Genomic DNA, 18253 nt, shown 5'->3' on the forward strand with positions numbered 1-18253 from the left:
GTGTGACTGTCCAGCTTCTAAGATAACCTTTCACTGTAATACATCTCCATCGTATTTCCCACAGCGATTTTATACACGCGTCATAAACACTCGTCAGATATCGACACCGCGTTGTTTCTGCGCTACCTGTGCAATGCTATGCTGCTTTCCTCGGCTCATTTCTTTAGCCACAGGTATCTCTAAACCTTCCACAGTAGCGTATGTCGTAGTTTTTTCGAAATAAACCAGGCATGGACATGTGCATGAGCGGTGCGCCGCAAACCAAACAAAAATGCTGATCGCGCGTTTCAACTGTATACAAATTAAGGGAGCGGCCCGAGTAATGCTCTTTCACTTCACACTGGCTGTTGTTTTGTAGTCGCAATCTATCGCGCGGATTCAGTATTGGTCGTTCTGGTTTTCTTGAACGCTGTACGTTTGCGTTAATTGACATATCCTTTAAAAATATTGCGCTCTTTGCTTTCGCATGCCACGGAGGCGTGCATAACCGCGCGCTATTGCGAACAGCATGCGAAGGGCCGCGATCAGCGGAGAGATGAGTGCGATGATCTACCTTTAGATCTACCGAACAAACAGCTCCATCTGTACGATTCCGTAACTCTTCGCTCCGTGTTCGCAGCGCACGCTGACCGAAGAAAGCAAAATAAAAATAAAAGGGTAAGGGGGTGTAAAGCGAAGGGTAGACGCGGCATGCGGACTATGTACTTCGGCACACACTGCCTTGCGAAGCTTGCGAAGAGATCTGCCTGTTCGAATCTTTGCGCCGATCGAGTATTGTGTGGCGGAACTGATTTACCGCGGACGCGCGCAGCAGCGCCTGTGGCACTGCTTACACAGGTAGTGTATATATATACGTAAATCGTTGCTTTCGTCGATCTGCAACACCGACAAGCTAATGTTGATCAACAATGCTCTCTCGCGCGTGTGCGACGCCGGACGTCTCTTTGAAAATGCATACGTGGTAATATATTGCTCTGCAAGTCTTGCTTCTGTTGCAGGCGAGCAACTAAATTCCACGGAGAAATAAGAACTGAGGATGAAGAGCGCTTTTGCGCGCGCCGATCATTTCCCAACCAAAGCACAGGGCCGATGTTGTTGACAAACAAGTTCGCGTCGGTACATTCTTTTTCTTCGTTCAGGTAACTGATAAGCTCGATTAAAAATAGTGTTACCTTGTTCCCGTCATTCTCATGGATCCCTCGTTGCCTGAACCGCGCACGAAGCATTGGGAAGTCATCGCAGAACGAAGATAAATAACCAGTAGCTATATCACCTGAAAGGCTGCGATAAGCGACTGGTTTCGTTTTCGCGCCCAACAAAACATGGCGGATTGAGCTTATGGGATTGTCGACAGATGGCACTAACTTTTGAATTATAATGCGACTCATTCAGGCATTCGTCATCAGTCGCATCATCTATAGCTTCCCTTACCTGAGAATTTTGAAAGCAGACGAGCATAAAATAGACAGAGTCATACGTGTTACTCTCAAGAAGGCTCTGAAGCTTCCCCCGTGGACACTCACGCACCGTCTGCTTCAAATGGGGCTTCACAATACCGCATGCGAATTATTCCAAGCACACCACACGAATCAAGTCATGCGCCTGGTCATAACTAAAATGGGACGGAAAACGCTATCAGAACTTGGCATCGAAGCCCCCATTCAGAGGAGGGGGAAACAACGTATCCCACATGAATGGAGGCAGGACTTTATCATCAAACCACTACCACGCAACATGCATCCACAGTTCCACGAACGTCGACGTCGGGCACGGGCCAAGGCTCACGACAAATACTCAGACACTGAGGGCGCCTTCTTTGTCGATGCAGCTGGACCAGTGAACGGCAAGTACACGGCAAGCGTCTTTTATCAAGGAAAACAGATCGATTGTATGTCAGCCCAGGACACAGACGCAACTAGCGTGGAAGAAGCAGGAATCGCCCTCGCCCTACGAAACCCCGGATCCACCTTCGTTCTGACAGACTCACAAGCAGCCTACCGAAATTTCTGCAAAGGCCACATAGGCCCCACTGCACACCGAATCCTCACACAGCTATCGTCCCCACGCTCAGAGGGAGAATGGAAACAGCTGATGTGAATACCCGGCCACTGCGGAGTTAGAGGCAATGAGCTCGCCCACGCCTCGGCCCGAGAATTACTCTTCCGGACCGCCGACCCCGGCATATCGCACCCACCCTCGGCTATGCGTATGGACCCGCTTCTCACATACACAGAAATTCTACAACACCAAAGACTCGAAAGACGGAAACTTCCGCCTCCGGGGCCGAACCTCAGTAAGGAATCGCAGGTAGCGTGGCGTCGCCTGCAGACACTGTCGTACCCAAATCCATACGTACTATCTAAGATAGATCCCGACGCACACAAACCACAGTGCAGGTTCTGCGACAACAAAACAGCCACCCTGTACCACATGGTATGGGAATGTCCGCACAATCCACCCATGCAACCCAGGACACAACTAAACATAAAAGGGTGGGAGGCAGCTCTGTCCAGCTCGTATCCGAAGTCCCAAGAGGCCCTCGTGAAACGTGCGAGGACAGCGGCCCGCGCCAATGGGACACCGATCTTCTCAAGAATATTAAATAAACGTTTTATTCTCTCTCACCCCATAGTTCTCTCGTTTTTTTTTCGTTTTTTCTCTCTTCCTTCTTCTCTTTTCTACCCGGCTAGGCACAGTATCTGCGGCAAGCCGCTTCAAAGGGAACAGCCACCTATCATCATCATCACCTCCTATTTCTGCTGCTTCGCTAAGATACAAGCTGGGCCAATCCCTGAGCCAGACAGCGTAATCACGTGTTGACTGACTGCGCCGATCCTGTTTACCTGACAGTAGCGCCCAGTACGCGTTCTCGCAAGCGTTTAAAAAATTGTGGGATTTAGCGACCCGATGAAGTGTAGTGGTTTATGAGGGACGCCATATTGAAGAGGGATTACTTCCAAACATTTGAGGTTATCTAACGTGCACCTAAATCTAAGCACAAGTATGCTATCATATCTTGCCAACGTCTATACGCGACCACCCCGTTCAGGAAATGAATCCTATGTTTTAACGTCCCAAAACCACGATATGATTATGAGGAACGCCGTAGTGGAGGGCGCCGGAAACTCCGACCACCTGGGGTTCTTTAACGTGCAAATAAATCTAAGTACACGGGCCGCAAGCATTTTCACCCCCATCGAAAATGCGGCCGCCACGGCCGGGATTCGATCCCGCGACCTTCTGGTCAGCAGTCGAGCACCATAACCACTAGAACGCCGTGGCGAGTTGAAACGAATCCCCGACTTCATGTTTAGTGGAACAGCGCCGTAGCTACGGACAAGTGGCCATCAGTGCGAGTTAGTTATGCATGTAAAAAAAAAAAAAATTCTGAACGCAGCTGTTTAGGTGTTTTGTTTTTGCGATAAGTTGCGACTGCCTCGCTAACCGGGAGATAGAGGAAGGCCGCGTTTTCACAAAAGTTGCCGCAGGCGGGCCGGATCCGTTCATGCAGCGCTTTATTTCCATGTGTGGTATCGGTGGACGCCCTCGCTGCATACCTTAGTGATGATTGTGGCGCCTTATGGCGCCGCGGATGGCCGCCGCAGAACCTGTCGTCTCGCCACTGTCGTTTCCGCCTCCTCGCTATCGCCGTCTTTCATCCTCCGCTGCACTCCGCGTTCACTCTCTTTCGTCCTCGTTCACTCAGCCGGCAACGACAACGCCGACGCCGTTCAACCCAGGAACGGTCGCCTAAGAGCTGCGCTCTAAGACTTTATTACGGGCGGACTTGGGCCCGGAAAACTATATGCGAAATCTAAGAGCCCGCTAGAGCGTCCCACACGCAAAAGTGTCCCTTCGACCAATGCACATCTTCTTTTTCTCCCAAGACTTGCAGGTCAACCCACTTTCTCGTGCTCGTGCGCGAGAGGCATGCGTTGCACTGTCACAAGAAGCGCGAGCAGGCACGAGGCATTGCAGACGCTAACAAAGCGGCTCACTGCGCTCCGCGTTCGCTCTCTTTCGTTCTCGTCCGCTCTATTGGTTACGCCGACTGCGCTCTAAAAAGTGCGTACAGGACGCACATTGCGCTACTTGGAACTGAGTTACCTCGAGAAAGGTCTAGAGAAGAAGTTGCAGAGAATCCTTAGCATAATCGTACAAGATGAGAACGCGAGAGCGCTTCTTTTGGAAGGGGCGCTTCAAAGTGGTGTTGTTTATTTGTGTTACAAAGAATGAGGCCGAATTGTGTTTATGTAGTGGAGCGCGCGCCGAGTCTCGCCGCGGTGACGCCAGCTGGGCACGCGCTTTCGCCAACTTAGCCAAGAAACGCGGGCGTGGATGCTCGCGGTTGCCGCGGCAGTTGTTGGCGCCTGCGTCAGTTGCGGTGGGAAAGGTCACGTGCTTTCCGGACACGGCTTTTGCGGACGCCAGCTGGGTGCGCGCTTTCGTCAGCATAGCCAAGAAACGCTTTCGCGTTAACTGCCACGTTCTCTCCTGGCTTTTGCTATCTATATGCTATCCTTTATGACCATTCTTTTTCGTTCTATTGCATGTTTTGTGGTTCCTAACTTTTTCTGGAGTTTGTTGTCGAAAGGAAAAACAGCGCTTAAAAGACGGGGACAAGTAAAGAACACACATGATGCGCTACTAACAACAAATTTTATTGCGGCAAGGCAGTGTAGAATAGCAAGCCTCCTAGCACATGCGCAGATCCCATCGTCATTAATAAAATTTGTTGTTAGTAGCGCATCATGTATGTTCTTTACTTGTCCCCGTCTTTTAAGCGCTGTTTTTCCTTTCGATATGCAATACCAACAGGCCCAACGTCGTTCATTATTGTATTATTGTTTGTCATCCTCCTAGTTTCTGCCCCATGCAGTATGTCAGTACTGGCAGTACAGAACGGTTGTACACTTTCCGCTTTTGGGACAGCGCTATCTGTCATTATTTTGGAATGACCACCGTAGGTGTTCCAGCCCATCCTTATCCTTCCGTAGACTTGGCCTTCATCAGTAGACTCCCGTGTCCGTAGTTGGCATAGGTATATGTACCTCTTTTGTACAGACTCCACACGTTGGTTGCCAATCATGAACACATTCTCTTTTGGCAGGATATATTAATTATTTGTGTTTTGCATATGCATATTTAGCCCTTCTTCGGTGCTTTCTTGGTTTGGGTCTTCAACCATTTGTATTCTTTGTCGACACCGCTGCTGGAGAGCACTGTATCGTCAGCAAATCGCCGGTGCATAAGATATCATCCGTCAATCTTTCATTTTGGTTTCTTCCCAATCTACTCGTTTGGACACTTCTTCTAAGCTTGCAGTCAACAACATTGGAGACGTATCTCCTCGTCTGACCTCTTTCTTTATTGCAGTTCTCTTGATTTCATTACGGACAAGCAACTAGCTGCGGGGTCCTTGTAAATGTTGCAGAAGGTATTGATGAATGTTCCAACTCTACCCCTTGGAGTCGCAATATTTCCAAGACTCGTGGTATCTCTACCGAGTCGAATCCATTTTCACACTTCATGAAGGCTGTACAAAGGGGTTTGTTGTACTCAGCAAATTTCTCATTTACCTGGTTAGTCACATGACTGTGATTCTTTGTAGAGTAACCCTTCGTTAAACCGGCTTGCTCTCTGTGTTGGTTAAGGTAAAGTTTCTATCTCATCCTGTTTGAAATTATCTTTGTAAATACCTTGTATAGACATTTTCACAGAAGAGAAGAAACACCTGTTTTCTGGACTGTGGCACAGGAGTATAAAAGCTGACGTCACTGCCTTGCTAGTGCTTTTTTGGCTAATGTTGGTCTTTTTATTGCACTCAAAAGAGGGGACCAGTACGAAGACTGGTCGCGCTGGCTTAGAGGTCGGGGTCACGCCTAGGTAAATAGGCGTGATCCCGACCTAGGCTTCCTGCGGCTTCCTGTGATCTACTGGCTTGTAAAACGTGTGTGTGTGTGTGTGTGTGTGTGTGTGTGTGTGTGTGTGTGTGTGTGTGTGTGTGTGTGTGTGTGTGTGTGTGTGTGTGTGTGTGTGTGTGTGTGTGTGTGTGTTTATCTCTCTTATTTATTTATCTGTGTTGTTTATCTGCGTGTGTTTATTTATCTCTATTATTTTTTATCTCTCTTGCAATCTCCTGTTCCCCAATCCCAGTGCAGGGTAGCATACCGGATACTACCATCTGGTTAACCTCCCTGCCTTCCTCTTCCCTCTCTCTTGAGGCGCTGAGTGTAAAGTGTCGGAAGTTTGTATTATGTAAGTTCCCCCCCCCCCCCCGGCATTTTTTTATCATATCGGCTGCTATGCCATCTTCTCCGCGCGCGCTTTTCAGCAGAAGTGAGGGGCCATCAATTATTTTTCTCAGCTTTCCGTTCATTTCGTACACGTAATTACAACCCAGAAATCGAGTTAACGCTGCCCAAGTATTCACTGTAAAACAATCCTCGTTTCGCGGAACACTCGCAGAGTGAGAGCTCGCCGCGCACAACCATCGCTTCCAATCGGTTTCGTAACGGCTAGCCGCTTCAAAGCGTCCGCAGTTTCTCTCCGGAAAAAGAAAATACAACCATTCGCTCCTGTGCGAGCGTGATCTGGACCAATAAAATGCACCTTTGGGACTCGTTTGTGTTGCACTATATACTTTGCGTATATAGTGCTGCGACAGTATTGTGTAAATGTAACGAGCAATTGTCTGCGGTATACATGCCTTACGCAAGTGCCTGGAAAAGTAATCTAATTCTGGGAAATGGTAATACTCCAACACTTGAGTGGTTACGCAAGCTTGCGTTATTGCCCGCACCTTTGGTTTAACCGAAGCTCGACATTAGAACTTAACGGAAAAGAGGAACATGATTGCCCTACACTGCGGAAAGGGATCGGGGAGTTGGGGGTGTAAAGATAAAGAGGGAGCACGCACAACGTCATAGACAGTCACTTTTCAGGACGACACTCCAAAATGGCTGCTATGCCGGAATTGTGGTCTGTGGTCAAGGCGAGCGATTGCGAGTGGTCGTCTCTGCACAGTGTAGCGAGGACAGTCGCAGATGATGTGCAGTAATCTCTTCTCGCTATACCGCGGTCTTCACAAAAAGCGCTGTCAGCCGTTCCAGTGAGAAAGGAATCCGGAATAGAACTATAGGCTCGGTATGTGAACAAAAGCGGTGCGACCGCTTAGAACAACTTGGAAGAAGTGGTGGCACGAATAAAATATATTGATGGACTAGTTGTTTATTGTAATGTCATCGAGAGCGCTTATGTTGATGTACACATGGACACGGTAACACAAAGCGCAAACACCGGCGTTCGTGCTTAGTGGTTTACTATCGCGTTCGACTGTATCTGAACAAGAGCGTTATCAATGAAATGATAACGAATAAAGCAAAAATCAATGTGAACCGTAAACGAAGCTTGTGATACGAGTTGAAAATGCAAGGGCTGTAATTAAGTCTTCACCCGCTAGCGTAGTACGAGGCAATGATACTGCTATAGCGGAGGATTGGGCAGAACGCTGATTTTGCTCGTACACTGTGCGTAACTTCGACGGCGACAGTGTAACAGGAACGAGAGACCGCTTCCTCAGGTCACATCCCAAGCTAGCGAGGGAGCGAACAGGCGTAATACAGACAGATTGGTAGTCGTACCCGCAATCCCGCCTACACAAGCCAGTAGGGAGGGAGTGTGGAAGAGCCAACAGCCGCCATCCCTCACCAACCGCAACAAGATCCCAAAGAGGACGATGGAAGATCTTGCTACACAGCCCCGCCCTAAGGCCAGCTGCCGCTGCCGCTGGCGACCAAGAGCCAGGGGGCGAAAGCAGCAAATTTGGATTCCCGTGAAGTGAGGACCATGTCCATAGGGTGCCTGGGGGTGTCTCGGCCATGTACTAAAACGGGCATAAGCCCGCATCGCCGGGCCATTTTTATGTGAACAATAAAGGCTTCCGTACGGAAGCCGAAACGTCGTTTTGACTGTTTTAAACCTTTTCATTTTGGTCGGCGTTTCTTCTTTTCGTTTCTCATTAAGGCGCATGCGCTGAAAAATTCTCCAAATGAAGTTTTTTTTTTTTTCATTCATTTCAATTTCGCTTCGACTCTGTTACAGCCAAGCGCCATCTGCCTCTCTGGTGACATCCTAACCTTCTGTGTGCAAGCAGCTCGTGCGCTCTCAGCTGAACAGCGCGACGGTTACGCGAATGCGTCTCAAACTTTTGGGGAAGTGGGAAAGTGGGGAAGATGAGGGCGGGGGGGGGGGGGGGGTTGAACGCCCCTACACTGCACCTCTGGCTACGCCAGTGGGCACTAGATTGAGTATGTTAGGGAATGCATCGAGAATGACAATGACGAGCGCATTTTCCAAGATGATTCTGGAATCTCGACAAGGTCATTTCTGGAACTCCTGTCTTTCTACCTAAGCAATACATACATACATTGTCTCGGAAGGACAAACGTGCTGAGTAACATTTTTCTTAGCAAGGTTGACAAGAGCGCACAGGGTGACTTAGCTGGTAATTGTATCCCCATATTTGGATACGTTGATGATTTCCTTGTCATTGTCAAGTCCCTCGGTCCAGAAGCAGTGCAATTTGTCCTTGATATCTTCAGAAAAAAATGGGTCCGGACTCAATTTACGCATCAACTTCCGGAGCATCCCAAATTGCGTTATTTAGATTTGGAACTACCTTTTCAACAAGACCACCTCTGCTGGCAGTATGCCCCCAGGAGCGAGAAGGCACTGCTGAGCTACAAGTCGTTTCACTTCAAACTTGTAAAAAACGGCGTGGTAGCTGGCTGCCTAGGAATGGCAGTAAAGAAGTCTTGCGCTCACAAGATGAGTACTAGTCTAGAGACCCAGGTGCATCGTTGCAGAAAGGCCGGTTTCAAAGACCCGGTCATTGTAGAATGTGTGAGTAGATTAATGAGGACAGTGAAACCGTCGAAACGCGACCTAGAGCAGCGCAGTAATATGGATGACCGTAATCGAAAGGTAGCCGTCATGCCTTACGTGCATTCTTTTTCCCACAAGTTTAGGAAAGTAGGGACCAGGTATGGTGTTAATGTGCTGTTCTCTGCTCCTAATAAAGTGGGCAAGCTGGGAGCCGCAGTTCAAAGGAAGACAGATGCATCGGGAAGAAGCACAGGCTACCTAATAAAACATGTTAACATGTTTGTTCCGTGTAATATCGCTGTTGTGTACCAGATAACTTTGCCATGCGGCAGTACATACATAAGGCAAACAGGCCGGTGCATTAATGTGAGGCTTCTTGAGCACAAGAATTCATTACAAAAGAAATCAACTAACTTGTCCAAGCACTGTTTTGAATGTCACTGTGTGCCGTTTTTTGTTGACACAAAAATCTTGTTTGTTAATAATGACAGCTACACTAGAGAAGTAGCTGAGGCATTTCACAAATCAAAGAAAGCAAGTTATTGCGTTAGCCAACCTTCCCTGGCGTTATCATCGAAGGAAATGGGCCTGTTAAACAGGGGTGACTAGCGAGCTCACACGAGGCTGTGCCTTACGGTTTGACAAGTGAATCATCTTTGACAATGAATATGCGCGCTCGCCTTGAGAAAGTACGTGTCGTTTTTTCATTAAACCAGTTGCAAGATCAGCGCCGTGTGTGTTTCTTCTTTTCTTCGTCTTGGGTTTAAAAAAAGCGCTGTTTTATATTTTTACCATGGAACCTCACCAACCCGCCCAATTTGCGTGTCTTCTGCTGGAGTGAAATTTCTCCTAAACAGTCGAGTACAGTCAAGATATTTAATGTGCGTGGGATCGACTACTGATGCACCCAGAGGGTGCATGGGCTGCAACTACAAATCGCAGCTACACTGCTTTTAATGTAGTAAGGGTATGTCAAGTAATTAGAAGCGACAGTTACTGCACAACGTGAATAAAATTAGAATTGAGGTTAATAAAAGGTGCATCGCATGTGAATTAAACGTATTAACCGTAAATAAAATGTGAATTAAAGTGGTAAGGGTATGCAAGTGAATGATATGTGAATTAACAATGAATCAGACAATAAAATAAATTTCAGCGAATGAAACGTTAAGGTGATTAAAGTGAATTAATGTAATCACGGCATCCAAGTGAATCAAATGTTAGGGTGACAGCGCGCGCGCTGTCAGCTGAGCAGCACGAAGACGACGCGAATGCGTCTCGAACGTCCGTCCAGTTACTTTAGCAATGAATTGTAAGCTTCGTTGTGCCTTTTTAGCAGCGACGGCGCCAGCGGGAGGCGCAAGGGGCAAGCTGTCCCCTTAAGATCCCCCCCCCCCCCCCCCCAAGAGCAAACATATTCAAAACACAGCGCCTAAGTTTCCAGCCTCCCTGCCCCCCAAAGGAACTCACTTGTCGTGGGCGCCCCCCCCCCCCCCCCCCCCCCCACTTCTTTCCGGTAAAAAAATCCTGGCACCGCCAACGCAAATAACGCTGAAAAAATGTTTTATCAAACTATGTGACAGGGTAGTAACAATCTCTAAAGTTCCATTTTCAGATGACGTCTTTATATGCATTTCCGGTCGTACACGTAATGTCCCCGACTCTTACTAAAAAGGGGGATCCGGATACTGACAAAATGATTTACAGCACGTATATTAACGTTCCGGCTCCCCCACAGCAGCCTTGTTCTCAGTGACCAAACGGGCAGAGCTGTCAACTTTTTTTTTATGTGCGGCGCATGACATGGCTTAGACACGAGGGCGGAAGATTGCCTTCGTTGCGATTAGGAGTGTGCAAGTTGGGAGTGTGGGACGTGGCTTGGATCCCTTCTTCTATATTATGTTTCATACCGACCAGTGGGGCTTCCGCCATCCTCTCAACTTCATGAACGAGTCTTGCATCAGATTCTACAACAAGAACGCGAAAAGTCTCTTTAAAAAACCGTACTTCCGAATACTCAGTCAAAACAAATAAATAGTACGAATATCGTAACAGGAATGCACATAAGTTGTCCCGTGGATATGTATATGCCGTCGGGGTAACACACTATTGCGGTGGCCGCGCTCACAGAAATCGAGATGGGAACAGCCATTAGAAAACGCTGCGTTTATTATGCTCAAGGGCTGAACATTTCCCAAGTAACTGTTCAATGTACTTCATTTCTACCGATTAGGAACTACGTAGGTCCTAGTAGACGCCGTCAAAATCTATGACGTCACAGCGACCGGTGCGGGAACTTCAAGGTGGCGCCACCAGCCGCACTCTTTTTTTTTTTCGCGTTTTGTTGTTTACCAAGCGTCTTCTCATGGGAAGCGTGGTGATTTTGGCAACGCGAAATAGTAATTTACTAATACGAGGAAATTCGTTTTTTTTTTCTTCAGTGTCTCTGTAAGCTAAACGAAAAACAAAAAGCTATAACCCCGTTAGCACTCGTCGCGGCTACCGCTCGATCAGTTTTCACGGGTTGGTTAAGTCTTACAGCTGAATTTCGGGTTTAAAATCGGATTATTTTATAGGAGTGCTTTTTTTTCCTCCTCAGCCCATCGACACTTCCGGCTCTCCAAAACCTCTGTCGTCCAAGAAAGCACCGATCGTTATTCTGGCTAATCGCAAACAGACCCGATTCGACGCTCTTTCATCTTGAACCAGTTGTTTACGACAAGGACAGCTCTTGCCGCATTTTTCTTTCCTCTTGCGTGGACTGCGGCGTTAACACACGTCCGTATGCATTATACTGCCAACAGTAAGCTCGCGTTCGGCTGAGAGCAGAAACAAGGCGTAATGCTGTTCAACGACTCATCCGTCCTGGGCATTGCCTTTTAAATGTCGCTATACCCTCAACTGTGCTTTTTGAGTATTGCGCTCACCTACATAAAAACAAACGTTCCTTTTGTTCTTCAGGCATTAAAACGAGGTGTTAAAATTTCTGAGGCGATATAGGAGGCGCAGCTTGGTTCCAAATAACGGCCAATAATTCGAAGCTGCTGAACGTGCAATCAAAAGCAACGTTACCTTTTCGCTGAGCATTACGATAAATGCGGTCATTTAAATTCCGTGCGTCGACCCCGGCTACTGAATGAATTTTTTTTTTTTACCATTGCTTTTGCCATGCGCCCCGGTATTAAATTCAGTGGACGCCACGTATGTACGTTACGCGAGAAAATTGCATGTAAATACTATTAATGTAGCTTTCACTTGCGAGTAACGCCTGGCTCCAAACTTCTTTTTTTTTTGTTCACTTGCGCGTACAAACTGAATTTATATGTAAAATACACCCGCGCTTTCAAAACTGCTGATCGCAGGTTCAGAGGGACCGTGTGATGGCAGTGATGTTTTGTACCTTCGAACGGAGTAATGCTTCAACTTTCACACTACCACGTGCCGTATTTATTTATTTATTTATTTATTTATTTATTTATTTATTTATACTTCCATCCTTGGTTGGGATTTTGGGAGGTTTGGAAAACGGGCCATACATGATTTGGTTCAGCGACATTTTAAGAATCGTGAAGCCGGCGCACTGTGCTCGTGTTTCACGAAACCGGAAATAAAAGGTGGCACCAAAGTACTATTACCAATACATCTGTACAAGTGCGTACATACACACACACACACACACCCTTATATATATATATATATATATATATATATATATATATATATATATATATATATATATATATATATATATATATATATATATATAAGTTTGTTGAAAGAAGTAAACGTACATTTGATAGTAAATTCCAATCACTGACCGTCCTTGGGGAAGAAGGAATATTTCAAGCAATTACTACGTGTGCGATACGGCGTTAATGTTCGATCGTGTCATTGTCTTGTGTAATAACTGGAGATGAATGGAATAACTGAAGGTGCCTCAACCTTAACAAGTCCCACTGATATTTGGCAAAGACATTTTAAACGTGGATGACGGTTTTTCGTGGATAGAGGTTGAAGGTTAGCTCTGGTTAACAGCTAGGTGTTACTGACTTGCGGTCATAACGATTGTATATAAAGAGAACCGCTCTTTTCTTAATCATTTCGAGTTTCTCGATATTCGTTTTTCTATTTCGATTCCAGATAATAGCGGCGTAGTCTAACCTAGGCAGAATAGCGGGTCTGTGAGCAAGTACACGTACTGCGGGGCTGGATAGTTTCAGTGAAGAAAAAGTCGTTTGCACTGTGTACGTGAGCTATTTCTGCATGACGGTGTTCTCCTTGCTTTTAGGCATTGCCATAACACATTCGTAATTTCTTTTTATGCCCCATTTCAATGTTTTATTACTCTCCTAAGGCGAGCTGTTATAGCGCGCCATGCAACTGCTTTATAATATTTAAGGCGGAAAGTTGAGCTAGTTGGTATCTTGAATAATATGACATGTTTACTAGCGAAAAAGACGTGGACGAGAAGGGGGAATCTAGCGTTGTCTTGTATTCCTTGCTTTATAATATTAACACTACTATTTTTTTTTACTCACTGATCAGGTCATCAAACGAGACATTGCCGTTGCTCTAACAATAGCTCCCTTGAACACAAGGAATAACTCTTTTAAATATTCATTTTTCCTTAACGCAAAACGAGAGAATCTAACAATCTTAATAGCTAAATTATTACCCAGAATTCCTTAGCAATGTTTGAAAATGCCTGCACATGTTATGAATTTGTATATGTGCTTAGACGCTTGTGTGTACCTATGTATATACCCTGCTATGATCAGGTACAAGATTGCAATATCTATATTAATTAACTAATTAATTACAAGTTTAACACGCCGTAAAGGACGGTGATTAAAGCAACAGCTGCTTCCCGCATCTAGGATGTGACCCAGCGATTGGAAACCCGCTTACACACTATTGTCTCCCTTGTCTCTTTCTTTCTTTTTTTTTCTTGTGCTGCGCGCTCAAGAAAACACCGTGAATACATTTAACGAAAAGATTGTTGAAACTTTTCTCAAAGTTATTTGTAAGACTTAAGAAACGTCACAACTAAAACTAACTAGAAGAATTGTTAAGCAGAGAAATCTGTTTAAAAAAAGAGGCAGTGAGAAGCGAGTCATCTAGTTTGGTTACGAATGCTTGCTACGATTAAATGACAAGTTATTTAGCTTATGCGAGGACCATGAATCAGTAATTGTAACGGCGCTGAGATTTAAAAAATCCAGTAGATATGTCACAGTTTGTTTTTGAGATATTGACACCTTAAAAGTAAACACATAGTATGCGTTTATCTCGTTTCTTACCTATAAAGGTCGCTACTAATAACTAAATAACTTGCTACAAGTTTCTATTATATTTATAAAAGTATTTAATCTGATTTCGAGCAGTAGCGCTTCATATTGAATCACGGCGGTGCGACAAGAGCGGCCGGCAAACGTGGTAACGGAAAAATACGAGCTATTTTATTTCTAAAGTGTCGACTGATGTCAACTACAGCACACAACTGGTGCCTCGGTTACTTACGTTGAGCGCTGGTGCCGTTGGCAAATGTCTTGTACCGGTGGCGCTGGTCCGAGCAGGCAGAAGTTGGCAAAGGCCGCAGCGACTGTTCGATGAATGGAACGGTCACCGACTGAACTGTTCAAAGCTTGCGGCCGAAGCGAAGTGGTGGTTGGCACCTCAGTTTGTGAGAAGAGCTGACGGCCTTTTTCTTTTTTCCTTCCCCTATGCGGCTGTTCCTTAGACGAGCACACAGCCCACGCGTTTTGCCAACGGCATTAGCTGTTCCTTTAGAACGAGAAAGCAATAAATAAAACAAACCGAAGGTGCCTTCCCCGCTCGACAGTACGTGTGTTTTTATTATTGGCAAACGCGACCACGCAAAACCGAAACTGACAGAACAACGTCCCAGTGCCGACGAGCCCGAGCTTGGGGTGAAAGTCGCCTGTTGCTGAAAGTATTTCGCCGATCTACCGCGATGGCGAGGAAAGGGGGGCGGCGGGGGCGAGTGACGGTGCGCGGGAGGGTATCACGGGAGACTCGCGCTGATTGGCTGAACGCCAGTGACTCGTCATTCGTTGAGGGAAGCGTTTTTCTTTTTTTCCCTTCCGCGTCTCCCTTGCTCCTTTTAATCTCTCTCCCTCGATTCCCTACTTTCCCAAAGCGACTCTGGCTGCTCCTTAGTCTGACGCCGCCATCTGTCGTGAAGTCGCCGAAACACATTGATGCTACCGAGACTTATGGATGTATACCCCCTTCATCGAGAGCGAGCAGACGATGTCTTTGAATTTATTGGCCCGGGAACCAACTACATACATCGAAGCATGCTAAACGCCTTCTTGGATAGCAATCGTTCGCTTTCTGCAACTTCTTGGCCTTTCCTGCTTGCGAATGCATCTTGATGTCGTATCCAAGTTTTGTCAGCAGCAGTGAGAGCTCTTTGCAAGAACTAATCGCTGTCGTCTGAGGTGTCCCAATAAATGGAACATTACTTTCACAGCAATTTCTGCTCAAAAGTCAGCTTTCCGAATCCGCTGACTCGGGCGGCACTTCCACACCTAGTGCTTTTGACATCATTCTAACAGTCATGCGAAGCGAAGGTCACACGATTTCAAGAGAACGCGCGCTATTGGTGATTTCGAGGTTTCATCTTCCCACGGTATAGTGGAGCGTCAGTTTTCTTCGTCTTCGTCTTTGTCGGGGCGTAGATGTTTGCATGAGTGTGAAATCTACAGTGTGTAAATGTTTATTTATCAGTAGGTCATATTGTATAGTATAGTTTATTGTCTATCCGCAACTAGCCAATAGCTATATGGAATCAGATATGTTTTACATCATTTGTATTATTTTTGTATATTTCGATGAGATATGAGATTCTCTCGTTCCTAGTGACACTGGCAGCAGGAGCGCAGTCAGAAAAAGTGCCTTTCGGTGGGCAGGTGTCCTACCTTCTTTATATATGTCCGTGCCTGTGTTTGTATGTGCGCGTGTGTATATATTCATACAAAATGTAAAGATTTCGGGGGGAGGGGGTTTGAACACTCCACACTGCACCTCTGGCTACGCCAGTGGGAGCTGGTTGCCGTACGACCCTCTGGCGACGAAAATTTCAGGTTGGCGCCATGGCTACTTTCTGGCTATTTCGAACTTCTATTGTGGCGCATTTAGTAGCCAATTTCCTTATCATTTGCAGATAACATACCGAGCAAGACTAACGACTACCCTTTGTTTCCAAGCTTTTATGACTTGTCAGCCGATGCATGCGCATGTCCTCCTCCCCCTCCTCCACCGGCAGTCTGCTGCTCATCGAGGCACCTCAACGCAGCGCGCGGCGCGCTTGTTAACTTTTGCGACTGCCTTATTTAGCACCGCAAATGCGTGTAGTTATGAATGCCGAGATGAACGCAAAAAGAATTATGCAAATTGGTGCACGAAAAGTGAAGTTATTAGTCTTCAAAGTTCAAAACTAAAGCAGACGACGACGAGAAACGTTTTTTTCGCATTTCACTCTCCCGCTGACGTCAAAGGCCGGTTCCAATCACCGCGCGCGTCTTATGGATGGATGGATGGATGCTATGAGCGTCCCCTTTATAACGGGGCGGTGACAAATGTGCCACCAGGCTCGAAAAAAAAAAAAAAAATAACCTTTACTCTTTTTTTTTTTAGCGTTGGCCTAGTGTCTTTACTTCAATTAAAACTGTTTTACTCCAGAAGAAAAAAAAAACGTTAAGTTTTCAGCTCCGTTCTGTGCCCTTTACGGCAGAATGTCCTTATTTTTTCCCATTACTTATTTTTGTCCTTTCTCTCTAGTTTTCTGCCACCAATACTCTAACCGTCTCTTACTTATTTCAATCGCGGGTGTGTTCAGCTTTCCATTGTCTCTAAAACCCAAGGCGTCATGTAGGCTCGTGCCCAAACGTACACCTGGGCGGATATCTCCACATTCAATCAGAACATGCTCCGCCGTTTCCTGATCTTTCCCACAGCACGTGCATTGTTCTTCTTCTTTACTGAATCTCGCTTTATAACTACCCGTTCTAAGGCAACCCGATCTCGCTTCAAACAGTAAAGCGCTTCCCATTGAATTGTCGTAAAATGCCTCCCTCCTTATTTCATTTTTGCCCTTTCGGTAGTTACTCAAAGCCGGTTTTTTTCTCCATAGCTGCCATCCAGTAAATCCTCTCCGCCTCTCTCACTTTTCGCTTAACGCTCTTTGTTGACATACTGCTTACACTACCAGCCGTATATTTACTAGTGAGCCTCCTAGTTCTTTTTCTATAAGACATACCGGAAATGCCACCTCATGGTGGCCTTTACACAGTACATTGCTACCCCTCTTTTTGACGGCGTTGTTACCATGCTTACGACAAACCACGTGCGTCAGCTAGCAGACGCTCCCAAGATTTGTCGTGTAGTGCACAAAATGAGTCTGGAAGACCTAACAGACCTAACAGGTTCGCGACGAGTTTCTGGGCCGAAAGACGCGCATCGCAAGTTTTTGCGGTGCTGTAAAGGCAGGTATTTTTCTGGCTTTAAACCGTTATTTGTGTTTTTAATAGCTTGTAGTAGCTGTCTGCCAGCTTCGCCCACAAAAGTAAGTGTACCAGTCTTTATGGCGCTTAAAATTTTCTAATCGGCGCGGGTACTCTCGATAAGACTGACACAGAGTGCCGATCCCAGGAGACGCGCGTGCATTTTTTTTTTTTTCGGAAGCATGAAAATTACTACCGGCGAGTGTACAGAGTATTTTGGTTTTTACGTTACGAGTATGTAAAGCTGTGCTTGTGGACCTGGTTATAATTTATGCTCTTCTGGCTGCAACAAAATGGATTTCTTATCCATATTATCCATATCCAAAAGGATATGGATATGTATATGGATTCTTATCCATATCCAAAAGGATTTCTTATCCATTTTGCGACGAGGAAGACGAAACAGGTGTAGTTGATCGTGAACATAACAAAAAAATCTTTGTTCAGGTTTTCAGATCCACTCCGTATCCAGCAAAACAGAGAAGTAAACCAATGAAACAACACGGAATAAACTTCATCTTGTGATACGCTGCCATGTACACGGACCGAAAAAAAACGAGACAACACACGGTGACGCGCGCTTCGTTGTCTCTCGTTTTTTCGGTCCGTGGCAGCGCATTACAAGATGAAGACGAACCAACTCGCCCCTGTTGCAGCCTAATTGTCTGCGCCCGCGCGAGAAGACCGTTCTAAGCGACGGCAACTCATCAGTGTTATTCAAGACCTCTCTGGTGTGCAGCACTACACCGCTAGCTCTTTTTCAGAAGTCAAAGACGTAAAAAATGAAGTTTAAGTGCTCCTGACGCACGCCAGCTACCAGGGGCATAGCCGGGGGGGGG

The 18253-nt window shown here is 46.2% G+C and overlaps 1 protein-coding gene across 1 annotated transcript in view; it reads right to left on the reverse strand.

Annotated features, from left to right (window-relative positions):
- LOC119401299 (thyrostimulin beta-5 subunit) overlaps nucleotides 1-15080 on the reverse strand; it is a 51502-nt gene extending 36422 nt beyond the window's left edge. The window contains exon 1 of the mRNA XM_037667992.1: nucleotides 14407-15080. The gene's annotated coding sequence lies outside the window, so the exon portion shown is untranslated. The remainder of the gene's footprint in view (nucleotides 1-14406) is intronic.
- Nucleotides 15081-18253: the final 3173 nt, after the last annotated feature.

Source organism: Rhipicephalus sanguineus, chromosome 8 (genome assembly GCF_013339695.2).
Source record: "Rhipicephalus sanguineus isolate Rsan-2018 chromosome 8, BIME_Rsan_1.4, whole genome shotgun sequence".
Classification (NCBI taxonomy): Eukaryota; Metazoa; Arthropoda; class Arachnida; order Ixodida; family Ixodidae; genus Rhipicephalus; species Rhipicephalus sanguineus.